This window comes from Lissotriton vulgaris, chromosome 9 (assembly GCF_964263255.1).
Source record: "Lissotriton vulgaris chromosome 9, aLisVul1.2, whole genome shotgun sequence".
In the NCBI taxonomy this organism is placed as follows: domain Eukaryota; kingdom Metazoa; phylum Chordata; class Amphibia; order Caudata; family Salamandridae; genus Lissotriton; species Lissotriton vulgaris.
In genome coordinates, this window is record NC_141697.1 from 216,728,606 (window position 1) to 216,749,177 (window position 20,572).

The window sequence follows — 20,572 nt, forward strand, 5'->3', positions numbered from 1 at the left end:
CATGACCTTCAACTCTGAAGCTACCCATACGTCCAATACACACCAACCTCTGCAATATTTGAATAACATATACTAAGACATGGTTGGCCGCACAAAAAGGGTGATGGGCAGCATGGGTCAAATGCTGTATGATCCACAAAATGATCGCCCAGTGTTAACAGAATAGTTAGCACAGAAATGCCAGTAATATCTGTGCCCAGGCTTGCAGGACACCTCCCATTCTACTGACACTGACGCTACTGGAGAATAACGAAGAAGAAATTAAGGGGGAGATCGCAACATGATACAAATCGGCGCAAAATCTTCTTTTCTCAATTTACTTTCCAGCGCTAAAAGCGCTGGAAATAACGGAAAAATAATGCGAAGAATCATGTAGCGCTGCTTCGCATTACTTAGTGCCATGAGGCGTACTAAGGGTGGTACATGGCGTTCCCATGCAACCACCCAAGGTTTCTCACGCTAAACCCAATTTACTAAACTAAGTCAATTGTGGCCTATTTAAAAGCACCTTGCGCCACTTTGGTGTCATTTTTAACATGGGTAAAGTGACTTAAAAGGTGGTGCAAGGGGTTTGTAAATAAACCCCATAGGGTTTAGCATGAGAAAACTATGCCCCTTTCAAAGTAGGCGCAAGGAAGGAGAAATGCATTCAATACTCCTTCCTTTTCCGACTTTGCATGTGTGCTACACTTACAAAGTGGGAAAACAAGCTCTCAGATCTGCCAGAATGTTTTCTTCATTCAGAGACACATTTCCGATCACAAAGTCAGAAAACCACTGAGGATCAGGCTCTGCTGTGAATTTCACCGGTCCTTGTCGCCAGTGAAAGTTGGACCATATACCTGGAAATATAAGTGATCCGATTTATTGTGAAGCACAGACTAAAGGGACGGATTTTAGCACGAAAACTGGTAATCACCACATCTGGAACATGCCAGACTCAAAAATGCTAAAGTTAATCTCTTTAAATAAGTGACCTTTCAATAAGTAATACTGACTTAAACCGAGAAACCTAACAGACATCGCTACACTCTACAGTCCCCCACTGCTCTCTGCTGGGGGAATCAGGAGGCAGGAGGTATTATTTGCAGAGCATGCTTCACCATGGTATGCTTTCATTTTGAGCATCTTTAATGTTATCTTCTGTGGGGGTCTAGGGCTTGTTTGAAAGGTCCAGGCTCACAGCATGTGTTCTGTTAATATAATGAGTCTCTGTTCGCCCATTGCAGCCCCTGCTAATGGAGGGATTCACTGCCTGCCTATCGCGGCCTCAGGCTAACACAAAGTGGCAAGGAAGTAATAATAATAATGAGGCCTTTATAAGCCTACTGTAAATGAGTAGTTTACATTGCTTGTTGGATCTGATCAGATGTGTATCCGTTTTGCAGAGTGTTATCCCAACAATTCAACATTAATATCTGTCATGCATGTTAGCAAGCTGCACGTATCACAGGAAGCTCTTCTGCAGAGCTAGAGTTTCAAAATGATAAATATGAAATGCTCCTAATCTGGATCGCAATAATGATGGCAATGATTAATAAAAGCAATTTTTAAATAGAATTTGGCTCAAAATGATCAAACTTTAAGCTTTTGCAGCTTTGAGATGGGACACATTGTGTGAATGAGCCAGTCACACTTATGGCTCCAGGATTTCTACTACTTCAAACCTTATATTGATCTCACCTAAGTCATTTTCTAGGCCAGAAGCCTCAAAGAGAAATAATACTCGTTGAGGCATGGAGGAGGTAAACTGGGCGCACTCCCTGAACATGGTTTTGCATAAAAGCCTTGCTATCAACCCGGTTTAGTCGATGGAGTGATCTGCGGGGTCTCCCTATGGTATAAGGCAAATTTAACAAATATATTCATCTTGGAATTAAATATTACAAATATATTTAAATTAAATATTCATGTAAAATCATTTTATCTATTTATTTAAAATATAGAGCAAAGTAGAACAAAATGCTACAGCACTATTAATAAATGTCCTCCTAAAAAAGTATCCTTTTTAATATAAAATAATACGATTAAGTTATGCATATAATTTATGTAAATACATACATTATATTTTAATCAATATTGTTACAATTGTTAATTTGGTATTGAAATATGTTTTAATTAAATATGAATTATGTACTATTGTTATATTTTCTAACATTAATTTATGAATGAATGAAATGAAAATAACTTTTATATTGCGCAGTAGCTACCCTGAGGCCTCCTAGCGCTGCAGACAAGCATGTGTAAATGAACGGTAGGGACCTAGTCTGATTTATTGAAAACAGGGGTCTTAGCTTTTTGCGGAAGGACAATAGATTGGGCTCTGATCTCAGGTGGAGGGGAGGGAGTTCCAGAGCCTCGCTGAGTTGTAGAAGAACGAACGGCCCCCGCATCTGGCTCTCCTGATCTTGTGTACTATGACGAGGAAGGAAGAAGCAGATCTGAGCTGTCTGTTGGGGTGGTATGGGGTAATCAGAGAATGATTAATGGTGGCACCCATTTTCCAATAGGCATGGTGGGCTATACACAGGCCCTTGAATTAAATTCTTTTCCTGACTGGGGGCCAATGAAGATTTTTGAGTTCTGTTTTGACAGGGAGGTGACGGGGGATCTGGAGGAGGGTTCGGGCAGCACAGTTCTGGGTAACCTGGAGCTTACTTAGGGTTACTTGGGGACCCCTAGGTAAAGGGCATTCCCAAAGTCCAGGCGAGACAGGATGAGACCCTGGATCATAATCTGCCTCGCCTTGAAGGGTGGAAGAGGGAGGATTTTCCAGATTAGCCTGAGTATACCAAAGCAGGTGGCTGAAAGTTTAGCTGCTTGGTAGTTGAGGTTCAGAGACTTATCTAGCCAGACACCGAGGCTCTTTATTGTGTCCTTGGGTGTAGGGGAAGGTCCAAGACAGGATGCCACATGGAGTCAATAGAGGGATGTGGGGAGTTACCAAGGACCATCAGCTCGGTCTTGTCTCCGTTCAGTTTGAGACTAGACAATGTCATCCATGAGGTCGCTGCTACTAAGCAATCCCTCAGGTTGCTGGGCCTGGCGTGAGGTTGGTTCAGAGTCACCACTAGCTGAGTGTCATCCGCGTAGGAGATGATTTTTAACCCGAAGGGGCGGACAATCTGAACTAGGGGGCTCATGTAAACATTGAAGAGCGTAGGGCTTAGGGAAGAGCCCTGCGGGTAACCCGAGCCAAGAGGTTTGCTGGGAGAAGTGATTTCACCCTCAAGACTTGAAAGGAGCGATCAGACAGGAAAGACTCAAATCATGTGATTGCTTTTGTTGAGATTCCTAGATTGATAAGTCTGCGCAATAAGATGTTGTGATTTACAGTGTCCAAGGCGGCACTTAGGTCAAGGAGGATAATGGCAGCGGTGCCTCCTTGGTCCATGATCTTCCTTGCCTCCTCTGTCACGGTGACGAGGGCGGTCTCAGTCCCATGCATGCATCAAACCCAGTCTGGGAGGGGTCGAGCAGTTCGTTGATCTCGAGGAACTCGGTCAGAATCTTATTGACGTATTTCTCAGCGATTTTGCTAAGCCAGGGCAGTAGGGAAAAAGGTTGATAGTTCCCTGGGTTGTTTGGATCTAAGTTGGATTTTTTAAGAAGGGCTTTGACAATGGCCCGTTTCCAAAGGGGTGACAATACCTGTGGCTAGAGAGGCATTGTTGACTAGATCAAGGATGGTGGGGAGAATGTGCGAGGAAACTGTCCGCAGGGTACGCGGGGGTGCTGGATCATTAGGGGAACCAGATTTCACCTGAAATATGATGTGTAATAAGTGTAATAGAGTCAAGAGGGTGGAGGTTTTCGAGAGTTGCAGGGGGGTAGTTCCCTAGCTCAGTAGGGTTAATGTGTGTGGTGGGGATTTGAGTGTGGGAGAAGGAGGAGTAAATGGTTTGTATTTTAATGTGGAAAAACTCTGCCAGATCGTTACAGCGGTATTGGGCATTGTGGAGGTTTTTAGGGTTTTCTGGAAGTTTGAGGAGGGTTTTTGCAATTTGATATATTTCCTTGGGCCTGGAGGCAGCTGTATTAATTTTATTTTCAAAAAAGGTTGGAAAGGCGGGAAATTTTATTCTAGAATTAGAATCAGAACTCTAGAATCCCGTCACAAGTCGATTAGACCTTTTTACCTGTCATAGAGTGTAGAAGGCAATCTTTTTCAACAAGTCAATTCGAACTACCTCCATCTCCTTCCCCAAAGAACCACTGACAAAAAGTCAAGTTTGAAAATTTATTATAAAGCCAAAAGCAATTGTGTATATAAACACCTCAGTAAGAGATTCAGTAAATATACGGGTACTAATACAACCATAATCCTACGGAAAAGTCTCAGTCGACTAAGAAACAACACCAATATATTTTCCAAGACCACCAGGCTTGCAAGAATTGCTATGATTTGGGTCTTGGTAGGCATGGAAGAAAAGAAGAAATACATCCAGATAAATCTGTCCCTACGCTATCCTAAATGACATCCCTACAACCAGGTTTTCTCCTAACAAAGGTGTCAGCCGTGGTGACTTCCAAAGAAGTTCACTCACTTAGTTCGGACTTAGCCTATTGAACTCATCTCGGATAGTAGCTCTCTGCCTACCCAGCATCTTTCTTCGCCCTCGTGCGCTTCTGCTCTGCTCTCCTCCCGAGGTGCTGTCCCTAATACGAAACCCACAATTCGGATGACACCCCCTAAGGGACGCCCCTCTCAAAGTATTAGTTTTCAAAGTGGCTTCATTATGATGTCTTCCTCCTTGTTCGTTGAAAAACGGCCTTGGGTCCCACAGTCGTCTCCTCTTGAAGTTGCTTCCCTAAAATTCAACAGCCACTCCTCCAGGTCTGGAACTATCATCCTAACTCTCATACACAATGGGCCCTTCTCTACTATCTTTGGTTAACCTTGCACCTGCAAAGGAACGCACATAAATCGATTCACATTAACATGCTACTTGCAATTAATTCTTTAAGGGAACCTTCTAGGAAAAGGCAGTTTCATGATTTAATGTTAAGAGAAACATTCCTAGCTCGGCCTACACAATCCTCTATCCCCACCTGGGCCTCTGCACGTTTTCGAGATATCACCCTCTAACATTGGCAAACAGTTTCATTCATTAGGCCTACACGATTATAGCAAGTAAAGAATACATTTTCTAACTAAACACTTCTATGTCATTACATGAATACAACAGTGAATTACTAAACATGCATTAGAATACATCAATGCCTATTTGAGCATCCTTTAACTGAATTAGCATTACTTCACAAATATATTTCTAAGTTAACATGACATTAGTATTTCAAGAGCACTTTACGTTACAGCTATGTAAAATTCTGGTACATGAGTTCATAGCTTTGTATCAATCTCAAACATGATTATAAACCCCTATATATGTGGGTGCGGGTTACTTGTGAATATGATGCACCCCTACAATTTCCAACACAGTTTTTGCGCTCTCTCAGTCCCCCTTTGATGACCTGTGTCATCACCACCAACCCACATTCCTTGGGATAGGGACGGATCTAAACAGCAATTGTTGCAACATTTCCTCGCCTGAGCATTTCTAAAGCTCTTAAGCTTCGGTATTGATTGTCCTGCAACTCCTCCATTCTCTGTGCCTGTACCCTCACTGATCTAGCCAACCTATTGGGCCTATAGCATTTGTAGAATCTCAACAAACCCCATACTCCAATCACACAGGCCACTATAATGATGAGGGGCTCCAATATGTATTCAAGAAAGCTTCTTCCCAGGTTTGCAAAACAACTCCCAACACTTCCAAATCCCTTGCCAACCTTTTCCCATGTATTTTCTTGTGTCAAATCGTTAATCTCATAGTGGATTGCAGTAATGTTACGTATATATTTCTTCAGATCTTTAGAATTGTCTGGAATATACGTACAACATTCCTGGACCTTCAAAAGTTTACAGACTCCGCCCTCTTTTGCTAATAGGACGTCTAAGGCAAGGCGGTTTTGTAAAACCATTGCCTGTATCAACAACATCTCACCATGAATCAACACCAGTGACTTTGCCGTACTCATCGATAATTCATCCACCACCGTTGCTAATCTCCGTATCTTTAAGTCATTTAAGATCACTCCCAACATTGGTATCACAGCTCCAAACACATCTCCCACTATTGCACCAGCACTTTCTCCTCTCTTCAGTCTTGTCAACTTGCCACCTTCTACTTGAGCAAAATCCTCAGTGTGATATATCTTAGGAAAGATAATCGCCAGGTAACATGTCCCATACCACTTATCCGGCAACCTCACGTACGCATTTCTTCCACAAACAAAATACACTGTAGGGATCACTTGCACCACGCTCTTCAGAAAGTCCTTCGTGTAATATTCTATCTTGAAAGTGTGTTCACAAGTTGTCTCGCCCACATACACATTTTCGTAATACGTCTTTGGCCTATGCAAACACAACTTCCCTTTCTGTACCACATCTAAGGCTATCGGACCATAACTTCCCTTTGACTTATGTCCGAGCTCTTCATCCGTCCAATCTACCTTACCCTGACCTGACGTCTGCAACTGCTTCTGTTTTTGGTATCTGTCCTCAACCTGTTTTACAAACTTCTTCTCTACCTCTGTCAATGAGCAGGTCAAGTTGTGTCGGTGTGCATATGAGGTATCTATGGTTTTCGTTGGAATGAAAAAGTATCTAAGTCTATTTTCTGATTTATAATAATCCCACTTGTTCAGATGCTTATAATTTGGGACTTCGGGTAACACAGCATCATAATTCGAAAAGAAATATTCAAAATTAGATCTCCCATAAAATATGCTAAGCAGCAAACTACATGAGATACCATACGTTAATGGCAGGTGATGGTATCTAATACCCTCGTCTACTGAAGCTGGCAACTGCATACACACATAACAATCTTTCGCATCCATCGCATCAATATACTCATACAACAGTTTAGCATAAGTATTCTTCCCAAAGTTTCCTTTGGACAAATCAGCATGTAATCTACGGCTTTCTTCAGCTAGCAAAGCTTTCTCGGCTCCTATGTTTACCTCTTTGTGGCTAGGAGTGGTAGGTGTAGGTGTTCCCTTGACCTCCACTTCCTGCTCTTGTTGGGCTAGATAAGAAACTAAAACTACTACAAATATAAAGAAAATCACTAACCCGAATAGTGTACCTATAATACATTTTGCCCTATGAGTCGGGTTCCCAGCCTCCATGGTCTCAGACAGTGTGATTCGATTCTAGCAGCAACACAAAGTCTTGGCAATACAAAGTCTCTTGCTTGGCTTTATGAATTTCTCGAACCACCTCTAGAAACAGAGATCCCCTTTCAAATCTTCGTTGTCCATTTTGTATTCAGGTTTCCCTACCCTTCTCCGTCCTCTAAAGGGATGTCCCAAAATTTCTTCTTCTTCCACTCGGCTCTAAGTAACTTTAACAGCTATTTACAAAGTCTTTACTGCGCATTAATGATCAAATTCTCTCCGGGTGCACAGAGTACGTAATCCAAGAGTTCCATGTGAAGTACTATTGATTCATAGGCAGGTATTTCAGGACCAAATGTAGGAAAAGTCAATCTATTTAAGATCAAGTCATTTATCTTGCTTAGGAGAGGGGGGTTAGGAACAGTGATTGTCAGTAAACCTTTGTTTTCCAGTCCAGGCACCAACAGTATCACTTCCAACTTATAATTAGGAGCCGTATCGGTCACCAGCACCGACCTCACCCTCCCGGATCTCAGTAAACCTGGCATTTGTCAAAGGGTAGGTCCACTCCGGAGTGGCGTATCTTCTGCAAGGTATTCTCACCCTCCTTGACCTCTTTGGACCCTTCTCCTCTGACTTTTGGCTTTCTCCTTCAGGGTCTGATTCTTCAGATACAGGTGCAAGATCTCTTTCAGAAGTCAGCCTCACATTCAACCTTTTCCGTCTTTCAGGCCAACTTGCCTCAGTGCCCTTCACTCCTCTGCTCCTCGTCGGCACAACCTGCTCATCCCTGCCTTCAGCCCTTTCAGAGTTGAGATCACCTTCACCAGGGCCGGCTCTAGGCTCATGGTGGCCCTGTGCAGGGAGCGTAGGTGGGGGCCCCGGAAGAGGGGGTCCGGACCCTCATGGACATCGATTCGCCAAAATGTTATGGGTGACAAAAGCGACATGTCACTCCCTTTCACACCCAGTGACATCACAGGCGTGTCTAACCTTGGACTTTCGACAGCCTCTTATTTACTGCTTGAGGTGTTATGGAAAGAGCAAGAAATGGAGACAACCGAAAAGTAAACAAAGCTCCATGGGCCCTCTTTAGTTTCTGTTCTTATCTCTCTCTCTTCATAAGCTGAATGTGTGTGGTGTGTGTGTGTGTGTGTGGTTGGGGGAGGAGTAAACGTAGGGGATGGAGGAAGGACTTTGCTAAGGAGACCGGTCACCAAAGGGCAAGGGGGAGTTCAAAAGGCAACACACTGTAGCAGGTGCTTCCTCTGGGCACCCCCAAAATGTCATCCATGTCTATCTCTCGCTTCCACTCTCTCCCAATCTCTTTGTCAGGAAACCGGCACTGCTCTCAAGAGTAAAGCCTCTTTAAAAACTCGTTAATCATAAATTGCCCTGACGTATACAAGTGTACAGCCGACGCATGCGCAAGTCCGCGAAGGGCAGGCGGTGCAACAGAACAGGTGTTCTAATGCAATTTAGTGGTCGCCCGATATCCTCACCTTTTACCCCCGCCCCTGCGCTCATGCTTACTGCTCTGCACTTCGACCTGTAGAGTTGTAAATGCAGCGCGTATTCAGTGCAGTCTGGATCAGGTAATGGCAGCAACGCTCCAGGCTCCTGCTATGTCTGGCTCGGGAGAAGCCTCAGACCAAGGTGTGCACTATGTGATTACACGTTTACAGCACAACTGAAGCCGTGCGTGTGTTGCTCGGGGTGATGACATTCACTTACAGACGAACAATGAGACAAATGGCAGAGAAAACAAGAAGAGGTAGTAGTGAGCATACCACAGGCCCACTCTGTTAAACAACTTTAGTGAGGCATTAAAACATGAAAATGGCAACATACGAACAATAACATACAACACGTTCTGCAAGAAAAAGTTACAATGGGATATGCATCGATTTTGACATTCGAAATGCGCCAACAGCGTTGGTTGCGTTGTTGAACCTCGAAAGCATCTTATTATCTGTGTACAAACGGGATTCTGTATACACCGAAAAAAATGGGTTGGTGCTTATGGAGTAAAAATAAATCTGGCATTTCACATAAAAACTGCGAAGTTCTGTAGGCAAGATAAAGCGTAACTTCTGACGAAAATACATTGCTGCGTTTCGGCAGCCTCTGACAGAGCACCAGGCTGAAACATCTGCAAATAGCACTGAAAACCCCTGGCACTGAAAAACCATCTCTGGCACTGCTCTAACGTTCTGTGGGACTGGCACCCCAACGACACCGAACAATCACCTTCTGGCCGTATAAGTCAATATTCTGTATTATGTCAACAGTTTAGGACAATGCATACGGTAACTCTGGAACTACACCCTGCATAAATTCACACTGCCCCTCGTAGTAAACGGACACTGCCCCCTGTTGTGAAGGAACACTGAGCCCTGCACTGCTATGGCCAGTATTTCCTTAAGTGAAATAAAGCCGTCCCAGCAGTAAATCGACACAAGACCACGAGGTGCATTTGAGCTCACATCATCAGTGCACGTGCACTGCCACCAGTAGTGATTTGGCCTGGCTTCCTAAAGAGAGTAGACACCGACTACGCAGTTAAGGGGCAGTGTTCTTGTAGTGACCGTTGCCTACCGTGCATGAGCACTGCTCCCTGCACTGCATTGGTGACAACGCTCCCTGAAAAGAGCGGGCACTGCTCGCTGCAATAAACGGTTCTGCATAAGCACTTCACAGCTAGTAGTGTTCTTCTGCTGCACAATCCCATTGTGTATTAAAACTTAAAAAGAGAGGCCACCGAAGGCATGCACACAATAGAGGCAATTGGTAACAAGCATTTGCAATTCAATAGGTCTCGCATTATTAAAGTTTTAGCTATTGGCATTGCTAAAGAATGCAAAACCAATAGCTCAAACTTTAATAATGCGATACCTATTGCATTGCAAATGCTTGTTTTTTTATAGCGCGCAGTTTCCCATTGATATTGCATCACCGAGCTTTTCTGTACATGATTTGAAACATGTAATGCAAAAGAGAAAAAATCTAGGGCCATTAGCTCAGATTTCTATAGAAATTTTAAAGGAGGTCTATCTTTGAATACGTTATCCAAGCCTAAATGTTGCTTTTTATTATTATTTTGTTTTCTATTATTCAATTTAGAGTTTCTTGGCAAAATGTGTAACACTAAGGGTTTGGTGGCGTTGAGATATCAAACTGTGGATTTACCTACGCTGACAAATGAAGGAAAATGTTTTCATTTTTTTACTGAAAGAGAGGTTAAAAGGGTCGTGGGGTGGGTGGGGGAGCCGAGTATTTCATGCAGAAGGAGCAATTCCACCAGGTCCTGTACATGAACACATAGTAGTACATGAACACATAGTAGTTGCGAGTTTCTAGAAATGCAGATAATGGGTTGGGAAATAGCCAAAGCTTCTTTTGGGGAAAATTAGGGCGCAATGCCACACACTGCACGGCGAACTTAACTATAATGCGGCAGTGAATTGGAAAACAATATGAAAAATATTGAGAACATGAGTCAATTATCCAGAGATTTAGAATATTCCTTGCCGTAGCATTCTGGCTATTCCCATCTTTGGTGGAAAGATTTTCAGAGCCACAGATAAAATTTTATTTTGCCAATTTGCCTCTCCCCTCTCGCCTAGCAGCGCCCCAATTTTGGAGTACTCTGGGTGCAACCTGGTGCCCTTTTATAGTGGAATTCTATGAACTAAGATACCTGAACAGGCAATAAATAGTAATTCCAATTGAAGCTCATGTTAGATGTCCTTCACATCTAACATGGGCTTCAATTGGAATTCCATAAAGCATATTATCAAGCCCATTATCGCCGCTTTAGCAGCAGTTTTCTGCCGCTAAAGCGGCGATAATTTTATCAGCTGTCTTGATAATATGCCCCTAAGATCTTAAAACTGATGCAAATCACCAAAAATGGAAGGGCACTAACAGGAATGTCATAGCTTTCAAGTTTTCATGTGCGACATTTGCATGGTTTTAATGTACTTATTAATGACATTCTGCTGACACAAGTAACACTTACCTGGCAGTAAAACTAGGCAATGAAGTCCCAATAAAAAGATAAATATCCCAAACTTCTGAGCAATGAGAAGCACCGATTCGAAGTAGCCTGATCCAACCCAGTACATCCTAACTCCACTGACAGCATCAGGTGTTTCAGCATCAGAAACAGTTAGTCCAACCCAGGGTACAAACCCTACACAATTCCAGCAGGTCTGTCCCTGCTCAATGCACTGTGACCCTTTACATCGTTCAGAGCCAGCCCATCCAATTTAAAGCAATTCTAGCCCCATTAACTACAAACAGAACCAGCCTGGTCCTGTCCAGCCCCATTCCAAGCTTGAACATTCCAGCCCTGCGCAGTTCTGTTCAAACGCCATAAATATTCACACAACCCAGCTAGATCATGCCATTCTAGCTACATGTACAGGCACCAGAACCAGCCAATAGGGTTGCTAAGAGGGTGTTCTGTTCTTTTATTGGTCTGACCAGTATATTAATGTCCAGGCATAAATCCTGTAAAGCCCTCATATCAGCACATATTTAAAACTTAAAACATATGAGTAAAGCACTTTAAAATGTGTTCCATAGCTGTTTTTATGGTCCTTGGCTAAATAAAGCAAAGCAGTGTTAAAAATTAATACGGAGTATCTTGGATGAACTCCATGTTTATCATGTATTAGTCTTCGAAGAATTTTAAAAACATAATTTACTGGGAAAGCTGTCGAGGCTACAGGCCTATCCCACTCCACCATGATTCATTCACACACAACTCACCAGTGACAAGTGCTGCTGAGTAACTTAATGCCAGGATGGGAGCCAGGGGGGTCTTCATTGGGCCGAGCGTGGCTGAGGGTACAGGCGGTGCTCTGTAGTGATGATTGCAGCGTGCATAACCTGTCTTGCTTTGGCCTGTAGGGCAATCCCTCACTGCTGCAGGTTCTGACAGCACTTTTCAACGCCTTTTTTCATGCGATCAGCATGGACTTTCAAGGACATTCGGGCAGGAATGGAAAGAGGACAGATGATGGTGCTTTCGAATTGCTCAGCAAGAACAACACATGCAACGCTCTAATCATGTCCAATAGACTGCAGACCCGCCAGTCGGCACCTATGGACCTGGGAATGCGGAGCGGGGGAAAGAGCCTTTCATTCACATATAAACGAAGCTTGCTGAAGGCAGCAGCTAACTGCTATAGGCCGTGCCTTTTCTGATCCAGTTGCGGAGTTGAGGGTCAGTGCGTGCACACCCGGAAAACAGGGTAGGTGGTCTCAATTCTGAGCACCAGTGTCCAAGATCATACTGGCTCAGAAAACGGCATCTTCCATACCACTGCAGCAAACTGGCGCCGGTTCCTCCTCATCTCTGCAGTAGGTTCAGAGAAGCAACACGAGAAGCAGCAGAGACAGGAGCTTGTCTCTTTTAAAACCAGAGAATACTGGAATACTTGTCTTGGCTTCAGCTTCTGCTCTCTGAAGCCGCGTCATGATTAGACTCTTTAATAACAGCAGCAGCCCAATCGACACAGTGAACCTTACTCTAGAGTCTGGACTCTCAGCAAGCGCCGCCCGTTGCCTTCGGTCTGAGATTTCTAACGTATCAGCTGCTCTTCTGTCTGGGTCTTCAAATGTGCCGCCACTGCTCATATCACTTCACTTAGAAAGTGACAGTTTTACCACTGTTCCGTTCCGGTGCATCATGTCATTAAGCAAATTGCTTTGAGGAAAGGGCACTTGGTGAGCTGCACGCTTTCGCTTTGCAAGAGTGTGTGCGCGGCTGCGCGCTGGTGAAAGGCGGGAGACCCTATGCGCGCCTGCGCATGTTAGAGGGAACTATGATTGTAGCAAGAAGTTGGGAGAAGGGGCCCCTGGAACTCGCGGGGCCCCCCGCACCGCGGGGGCCTTTGTTACGCCCCTGCACGTGCTGAGACAGATGGAGAGAGAGACCGGGGAAGCGCGAGATAGATATCCTAAAAAATAATAGAAGCCGGGAGGCCGCCAAATCCTGCCAGGGGGCCGCCAGTGCCACGAACGGATCCTCGTCGTGGCGGCCCCTGGGGTTTGGCGGCCCTGTGCAGGTGCACAGTTTGCACATGCCTAGGGCCGGCCCTGACCTTCACAGCAGCTTTCCCATTCAGTGGCAGATTCAGTGTCACTGCCGTTGTGATCTACCTCAGCTCGGTCGGATGAGTTACCAGCCTCCTCAGACGCCCCCACAGCTTGACTTGTCCCCTCTTGTGGATCTTCCTCACCAGCTGGATTTTCTTCAACAGAGGAGCTGTTTCTTCCAGAGGCGCTGGGACTCTTCGGGCGTGGGAAGCGTGTATCCAATTTGGCAGTCCACCACACTTCACAGCAGTGTTCATCACCAAGATGACTTGGAACGGCCCTCACCAGCGGACGTCCAGGCAACTCTTCCTCACGTGTTTCCGTACTAGAACCCAATCTCCGGGACGTGACAGAGGTCTCTAGAAGTCGGGATTTCTGCCGTCTGCACCTGATGGGACACAGAATGGATGATGTCAAATAGTCCTTTGCAGTAATCAAGAATCAGATCATCTGTGATATTCAGCAAGGCCGCTGAGGGGACGGATGGCAATCTCATAGCTCGTCCCATCAGCACCTCATGAGGTGAAAGTCCTGTTCTCCTGTCTGGGGTACTACGCATGCTCATTAACATCAATGGTAAAGCATCTGGCCATTTCAGGGACGTGGATGAACACACTTTCGCCATTCGTGCCTTGAGTGTTCCATTTATTTGCTCCACTATGCCAGAAGCCTCTGGCCGATAGCTACATTGCAATCTCTGATCAATGTTCAGTGCAGAACAGAGCATCTTCACAACTTCACTGTTAAAATGTGTTCCTCTGTCCGATTCCAAAGAGGTCGGGACCCCGAACCTAGGCACTAACTCCCTCAACAATAATTTTGCCACTGTGAGTGTATCGCACCTACGAGTGGGATATGCCTCGACCCATCTAGGGAACACACACACAATTACCAAGACATATCTAAGGCTGTTACACTTTGGCATCTCAATGAAATCCAATTGCATTCTGTTGAAAGGCCCTCCAGACTCCCCACATGACTTAATGTAACTGGTGTCCTCTTTCCAACATTCATCTGTTGACATGTAACACACCTCTGACACACCGCTTCTGCAGCCGTTCTGAATTTGGGATTATACCAAGTCTGTCTGAACACTCGTATCATTGCATCTCTTCCCAAATGCACAGAACCGTGTATCTGTCGAGCCATCGGGCTCACCAGTTCATTCGGCAACACAGCTCTCCCATCTGCCGAAATCCACAAATTCAGATCCCCCTTTGTACAGCCAGAAGTCACCCACACTCTTTTCTCGAAGTCTGATGCTTGTTCTTGCATTTTCCTCAATTCATCCCAAGTATCTGCCACTTCAAGTACCATGTTCAGCTCGGTCCCTCTTTGTATTCCCTCGACAACCTGGTCGGTGAATGAGTAAGCTTGCTCGGCACAATAACGTGCCACCTCATCCGCATATCTGTTTCCTAGTGACACAAAATCAGCACCTTTGCTATGTGCTGTGCATTTCACTACAGCGATTTCTGCTGGCCCCTGCAGAGCTTCCAGCAGTAACCTGACAAATTCTCCATTCCTGATAGGGGAACCTGATGATGTCATGTAACCCCTTTGAGACCACAACTGACCGAAGTCATGAACCACACCAAACCCATATCTGCTGTCGGTGTATATGGTGACTCGAATCTTGTTGGCTGCCAAACAGGCACGCGTCAACGCAACTATCTCAGCCACCTGAGCGGAGTGTACTCCTTCTAAGCAGGCATCTTCAATTATCCCATGAATCGTGCAAACGGCAAAAGCCGCTCTTGGCTGTCCAGCATTGTCTCTTATACATGAGCCATCCACAAAGAGAATTTCATCCGGGTCTTCCAATGGCTCATCGACAACGTCTGGTCTTGGTTTGGTGCATAGTTCAGTCACCTCGAGACAGTCATGGTCTTCACAATCATCATCTAAGACATTTGGTAATGGCATCAATGTAGCAGGGTTCAAAACTGAGCACCTCTTTAGGGTCACATTCTCTGCAACGAGTATAACCTGCTCATACCGTGTGAGCCTGTTGTTAGTCAGGTGCTACGTTTTGGTCCTTGTCATTAACAATTCTACTGAATGTGGAACATGTACCACCAATGGATGCCCCATCACAATGCTCTCACATCGCTCAATGCTGACACCTGTTGCAGCAACGGATTTGAGACATCCGGGCAACGCTGCGGCTACTGGGTCTAAAGTAGCCGAGAAGTATGCAACTGGTCTACGGGCACCTCCGTGATCTTGGGTCAAAACTGCTAACGCGCAACCTTCTCGCTCGCAGCAGAACAATCCTCACGTCCTTGAGCGTCAGTTTCTTTAAAGGCTTCGCTTTTAGTGAGAAATTTGCAATCCACTGGCGACAGTAACCAACCATTCCCAGGAACATTCTAACCTCTCTTTGTGTGGTAGGCACCATCATTTTCATTATTGCCTCTATTCTGTCTGGGGACACTTTCCTTATTCCCTTCTCTATTCTGTGTCCCAAATACTGTACTTCTGTGAGGCAGAATTGTAGCTTGCTGGGAGATACCTTGTGACCATTTTCTGCCAGATGGTTCAACAAAGCGATGGTGTCTGTTCTACAAGCATCTTCTGTCTCTGACGCAACAAGGAGTCTATGTACTGTACAAGAACTGAGTTCTGGGGCAGAACTAGACTTTCAAGATTTCTCTTCAACAATTGATTAAAGATCGATGGACTTTCTGTATACCCCTGTGGGATACGACACCATGTTAATACACGGTTTTCCAGCTTAAAAGCGAAAAGAAATTGGCTCTCCTCATGTAATGGTATTGAAAAAAATGCCTGACATAGGTCAATCACCGTGAACCACTCAGCCTGTGCTGGAATTTGAAACAGTATTACTGATGGATTCGGTACCACTGGACAGCATGGAACAACAACGTCGTTCACTTTTCGTAAATCCTGCACAATCCTGAACTTCCCGCTAGGCTTCTGCAAGCCCATAATCGGAGAGTTACACGGACTGCCCATTATCTCCTTTAGGATTCCCTGTTTATTCATGGATTCAATCACAGGGTTTATTCCCGCAATTGTATCTGGGGTCAGCTTGTACTGGGGTGTTCTTGGAAATTCTGCATCATGTCTTACTTGTATCCTGACTGGCTCTACACCCTTGATCAGTCCAATCTCTTCTCCTGTAAAATTCCAAACCTCCTGTCTGACTGTCTCCCTCAAGTCCCAGGGGAGTTCCTCCACTGTTAGTGCACGGTACAATTCTATGCACAGACGTGTGTTTGCAACCTTAAAGGCAGCATCATCATCATTTGTCTCCAACTCTACTCCCTTGGGTGTACAATAGATGGTACAGTTTAGTTTACACAATAAGTCCCTTCCTAGCAGACACACAGGACTAGAATCACATATCACAAATTGATGGTTGTCCCTGAAGTTTCCTATCCTTACTGGAACTGGCTCGGTCAGTGGATTCGTCATTTTCCTGGCTCGGTCAGTGGATTCGTCATTTTCCTATTTGCTACACCCACGACTTGAATGGTCTGTCCTGACAGAGGCAGGTTAGGGACCACTGCGGACCGTACAGTAGAACGAGTCGCACCCTATCCACCAGAAAGGTAGTGGGGTGTCCGGCTACATCCGCTTCTACAAAGGGTCCTCTCTGATCTGTCTCTAATGCTGTTTCTAAAGTGCATTCCTCCTCCCCGTCCAGACACCTTCCTGTCACTGGGTTAAAGGCATAGTATTCGTCTCCGTCTATCAGGAGAGGCATCTGCTGATATATCTTGTTCCCTGCTCCGATCTTCGGTGGCTGGGGAACGGGAGCTCTAGGAGCGGAAGTCCCCCCTTTTGCCACCTTAATCTTGACTACTGTCGATCTCGGAGCTTGGGGAGCCTGACTCTCCTCTTCCTGTACTTGATTCTCTGGGTTGTGGGGACACTCACGCCTCCAGTGCCCGATCTCGTGACACTGATGGCACCTTGTTGTCTTTTTCAGAGTCGCCAGATCTACCCTTGGCCTTGGGCCATCCTCACTGTCCCTTTTCGGGCTGCTCGATCTTCTCCCCAATGTTCCATTTCCTGACTGACCCTGCCCTCCCGATTGCATTTGGACTAGCATCAGTTTATCCTTGAGCTTCTTATTCTTAGAATCTATCTCATCACTGCAGTACCTTGCCTACCTCAGGATCTCGTCTAGAGGTTTGTTCTGCCAACAGATCAAATGTTGCTGTATCATTAGACAGATCTCGGGCCTCAATCCCAGAACAAACTTGGATACAAACTGTCCCATGTCCTTTGGATCCATCACATCCAGGCCACTGCACTGCTTGAATATCTGTAACAGTCTCTCATAGTATTCATGAATGGTCTCTTTCGGTTCTTGTCTAGTTCGGTCTATTTTTACCCAATCTATGTCTTGTGGTGGCACCTTGGTTTTCAACCACGTAATCACTTGCTCATACTTTATCATCACTCTTGGTGAAGGTCCATTCATGAGTGCCTCTCTTTCTGGCTCCTCTGTGGGCCACTCGACACTGACCTTGCATTCTACCCACAGATCTCCCGGAACCACAATGTCAAACAGTGTATTCAGATCAACCCATAGTACCTTTGAAATTTTGACAAACCTCTCTACCTGCTTGTACCACTCTACTGGGCTCTCTCTCAACTTGGGGAATGTATTTGTGAAAGCAACCAAATCTCCCCTACTCCAGGGTACGTGCACATGTCCTCCATGGGCGTCTTCTCTCAAGGGGTATGCTTCTGCATGCATTAGCCCCGCTCCTGGAGACATCTCTATAGTGCTCCGTCTAACACTTTTTTTTTTTTACCACTTTTCCTCCCATTTGTCAGGTTGGACCCATATTCGGATTCCCACTACTAGTTCCCTGATGTGGGTTTTTAATCCGATCACTCTCTTCTCGTCTAGATCTTGGTCTGTATACTGCAACCTATGGCCACCCTGAAACGCCTTAGTCCTGGTCAAATCCACTGAATATTTATTCGCTAATTCCGTTAGTTTCTCGTTAGCTGCCCTAGCTCGGCAAGTAACATCTTTCGCTACAAACAGTAGTTCATCTGGTTCGTAAAGTTCTATTCTCTCCAAGGGTATTGTACCTTCCACGATCTCTTCTACTTCTGATTTGAGTCTCAACACATCTATTCTCCTTGTTTTCATCACTGCTCTCAATGTGCCATGACTAAAGGTTTCACTAGGGTCTTTCCCTTTACATTCCTGACTCACCCTTCTGTCTTTCTCTGGGGTGTTATGGGGAACACTTCCTCTCTCCCATCTTTCACAATCCCACTCTTGTCGTTTTTCTGCAGTCCCAGGGGTAAACATACCCCTATTTTCCTCACTCCCACGGTCCCCTTCTTGTCTACTTCCATTAGACCTGCAATGGGATACTTCCCTATTCTCCAAACCCCACTGTCTACAATCTTCTCTTGACCTGTCGCTCTGGGTATCCGCGACTGTCTCCCAAGTTCGCAGATCTGGTCTTAGTTCTCTAATTGACCGGGGCCGTGGTCCTCTTAGATTCATCGGTCCTCTTAAGCCCCCCTGTTCCCTTGAGGAATCTGCCGATGCTGCCAAAGGGGTGCTCCTTTCTATCGGTCTGGACCATCGATTCCACTCGTCTGCCACATTACTCCTACCTTCGCTGGTATTTCTTTCCCTGTCCATCTGTGGCGGACTCTCGGTTTGTGTTTGTTCTGGATTGTATACTGACACTATCGGACCTATGGTAACAGGTACCGTAAGGGCATCTGGTAGCCTCTGAGCATTGGCCCCCTCTTCACAGTGTACCTTCTGCACAGCGAATCTTCCCACTACTCTTGCTTCAGGGGCCCGTTGAGGTACCTCCTCACCTTCTACTGGGCTAGCCCTGTTGACTACCGGACCTAAGTCACTCTCTCTTAGGATTCCACCGTCCACTGTCGATGTTCCCCTTTCTGTTGGTAGTAGTGAGCTCCCTTCTATTTCTGTATTATACGGAGGTGGTCTGTCCGACAACAGCCTCTCTATCAGACTATCTTCCGTTTCACTGTCATCGTCTTCTGTACTCTTTTTCCGCGCTTCCTTCTCATTGACCAACAGTGGGTACAACCTATCCCCTTCTATGGTCTGTACTCTCCATCTCTTGGTTAGTGCGTCCCACCTCGCGTCCTGCTCTGCCCTAACTGATCTGTTCACTCTTTCCTGTCTTCTATCCCTATTCTTCTCATGGGCTGCCCTGATCCACGCATTCAATGCCTCGAACTGTGTTGGTCTAGGCAAAGGTCGCAAAGAAGACATGATAGCTTTCAATTGATACAACACCTCTAATCTGAATGTCCCGTACTTAGGAAACGTCAGTTCCTCATTCCCCTGAGTCATCTTACACCAGTTCTCAAGCCACAATACAGTATGTAACCCAACATTCGTAGACATATAATGAGCTGGCGTGTCCTCGGGCAGAGCCTCTTCCCCACCCGAGGTTCTAGTTTCTTTTCTCCCGAAAAACAGCTTCGCAATCCTTTTAGACATTTCATGATGAAATCCACAACAATTCCTTGTTTACTATGCTCGTTCACTTCACAATGACAATTCACCAATCCCAGCGCGGCTTCACTCTGGCCGCCCTATCCCAGGGCGGCTCCACACTATCCGTCCTATCCCAGCGCGGCTCTTTCTGAAGTCACTCGCTTCTGTTTCGCAGCAGTTCCCCTCCTTTCTCTGTTCATTTCTCGGTCATGCATGCGTCCCAATCATACAATTTGAAATGATCACTTCCGACCAAGCAATCACCTCTCTGACTGTACTTCCACAGTCTGACTGTAATTGTCACCGACTGGCAAATGTCTGTCCGCTTAATGACCAAACAATCGCCTTTCTGATAGGTTTCACACACATGGTAACTTCCGACCAGCGTCCGTTACCCACGCATTCACACATTCGTTCCCCCTATCTCGGTCCTGCGGGCGATCAATGGCACCTCATGATCCCCTTTTCAATGGTTGACAATTACTGTAGGTGTTTGATACACCCGAACCAATTAAGCTCTCCTTGAGCTTAAGATTTTCACCGGTTGCGCGCGCTCACAACCTGTTCTCCTTTTACACTACAGGCACTCAACTCCGCTAGACAATACAATTTCAACAACACAATACACACCGCAATCTAACACGCATGACCCTTTTCATACTCACACTCTTACGACCTGCTGCTTTCTGCCGCACCGTCACTCTCCGTCATCTTCCGTGGATCGCCATCCTCCGTCTGCTGCTCTATGGACGCACATCTTCAGATCACTATGGGCCTTGGGGAAATCTT